A 2,763-nucleotide genomic window follows, 5' to 3' on the forward strand; every position below is an offset into this window, starting at 1 on the left:
GAGAAAGATGAGGCTTTCTGCTTCAATAAAGATTTACAGCCTTGGAAACCCTATACAGGGGCACTGGGAGTTGGAACTGACTTGGTGACATACAGCCACCACCATCAACAGTGAATTTCCTGAGGCTCCTCATCTCTCCTGGTCTAGAAATATTATAGAAATATTAACATCTTCCATCCCACAAGTTAAAGTCCAAAGATGTTTCTTGAAAACATCAATTTATTATCCACAAAGATCTAAAAACACAAAGAAAAAAATGTCATCTTCACATCTTGATATCCAGAGATGGTCATTGTCCAATCTTACAGTTTGGCCTGTGTCCTTCTAGTCCCTGTGAAGTGTATAAATACATACATTTTAAAGCCACAAACAAATAAATAAAACTGTAAGGCTCAGTTTTATTAATTCATTCTTCCACAATATTTAATGAGCACTTATTATGTGCTAGGCACCAGGACAAGCACTAGATGATAAAGATGAGTAAGATCATGCCATTTCCCCAGTCAAAAGAGAGACAGATATAGACAGAGGGTGGTGGTATAATCTATTAATAAAGATTAACAGAAGTCTGTGAAGTAATTCTGGTGTCCTGGTGTGGCACTGTAGGATAAGCACTGGATGGATAACTGCAAGGTTGGTGGTTCAAACCCACCAGCCGCTCCTCATAAACCCTAATCAGGGTTGCTGTGAACGATGCAGGAAACATCAAAAGAAGATGGAAGAAATATACAGTCACTGTACCAAAGGAGGAAGAAGAAAGAAGGAAGGAGGAAGAAGAAAGAAGGAAGGAGGAAAGAGGAGGGAGGAGGGAGAAGAAGAAGAAGGAGGAGGAGGAGGAGGAGGAAGAGGAAGAAGAAGAAGAAGAAGAAGAAGAAGAGAAAGAAGAAGAAGAGAAAGAAGAAGAAAAGGTAGTAGCAAATGATCAGGAGCCAATGGTACTGAAGTAGGAAGTCCAAGGTACACTGAAGGCATTGGTAAGAACAAGCTCTGGGAATTGACAGAACACAAACTGAGATCCTTTAACAAACTGATGTAGCATTTGAGGCACTTACTCAACTCTATCAAGAAATTTGGAAACCAATTACCCAGCCAACTTATAAGAGATCCATATTTGTGCCCATTCCAAAGAGAGGTGACTCAACAGAATGCAGAAATCATCAGACTACATCATTACTATCACACACAAGTAAAACTGTGCTAAAGATAATTAAAAAGTGACTGCAACAATACAGTGACGGAACTCTGAAGGTTCAAGCTGGATTCAGACTAGGACATGGAATGAGGGATATCATTGCTGATGTCAGGTGGATCTTGGCTGAAAGCAAAGAGTACCAGAAAGATACTTTCCTGTGCTTTATTGACTATGCACAGGAGTTTGACTGTGTGGATCATGCATGACAAACTATGGACAACATTGTGGAGAATGAGTATTCAGGATCACTTAACTGTGCTCATGAGGAACCTGAACATAGACCAAGAGGCAGTCATTCAAACAGAACAAGGGGACAGCAAACGGTTTAAAATCAGAAAAGATTCGCTCCAGGGTTATATTCTTTTACTACACTTATTCAATCTGTATGCTGAGCACATAATCCGAGAAACTGGATTATATGAAGAAGAATGTGACATCGGGATTAGAGGAATACTCATTAACAACATGCAATAGGTAGATGATACAACCTTGATTGCTGAAAGTGAAGAGGACTTACAATGTTTACTGATGAAGATGGTATGGGTTGCACCTCAATGTGAAGAAAACGAAAAACTTCACAGCTGGACCAATAAATAATAGCATGATAAATAGAGAAAAGATTGAAGTTGTCGAAGACTTCATTTTGCTTAAATCCACTATCAATGCACAAGGAAGCAGCAGTAAAGAAATCAAATGATGTATTACATTAGGCAAATCTGTTGTGCAAGACCTCTTTAAAGTGTTAGAGACCTCTTTAAAGTATTAGAGATCAAAGATGTCACTTGGAGAACTAAGGGGGGTGTGACCCAAACCACGATATTTTCAATTGTCTCATATACCTGAGAGAGTTGAACAATAAATAAGGAAGACTATAGAAGAATTGATGCATTTGAATTATGGTGTTGGAGGAGAATCCTGAAAGTACCATGGACTGTCAGAAGAACAAACCAATCTGTCTTGGAAGAAGTACAGCCAGAATGCTCCTTAGAAGGAAGGATGGGAAGACTACATCTTTGGTACTGATGTAGTACATTTCTGAATAAGGCCATTATACTTGGAAAAGTTGAGGATCAGCAAAAAAGAAGACCTCCAATGAAATGGATTGACAAAGTGGCAGCAACAATGGGCTCAAACATAACAGTTATGAAGATGGAACGGGGCCAGGCAATGTTTCGTTCTGTTGTACACAGGACCGCTATGAGACTGAACCAAGTAGATTGTACCAAAAACATCAACAACTGCCATGCAAATCTAGCTTCAGGACAAATGCCTGCTCCATTATGACCTTCCACTCAGATTTCTGTCCCCTACCCCTTCCTACAATAAAACTCAGGAGTTACCATTGCTTACTTATCTATGCATCTCCTCAAGGGCAAGTGATCAATGTTACATAAAAATATTTATTATGTGGTTTCTCGGACTCTTTTTAAAATGTGAGATTATGTGGCAATGGATATAGACTTAGATTCTAACCAAGAACTTTGTATTGATCTCAGTTGTATTTAAAAAAAAAAAAAAAAAGGTAGTGCGTAGTCTGGAAAAAAGGTCCTCAAAGGGCAACTTAGACATTG

This window comes from Chrysochloris asiatica, unplaced genomic scaffold (assembly GCF_000296735.1).
Source record: "Chrysochloris asiatica unplaced genomic scaffold, ChrAsi1.0 scaffold00017, whole genome shotgun sequence".
Taxonomy (NCBI): Eukaryota; Metazoa; Chordata; class Mammalia; order Afrosoricida; family Chrysochloridae; genus Chrysochloris; species Chrysochloris asiatica.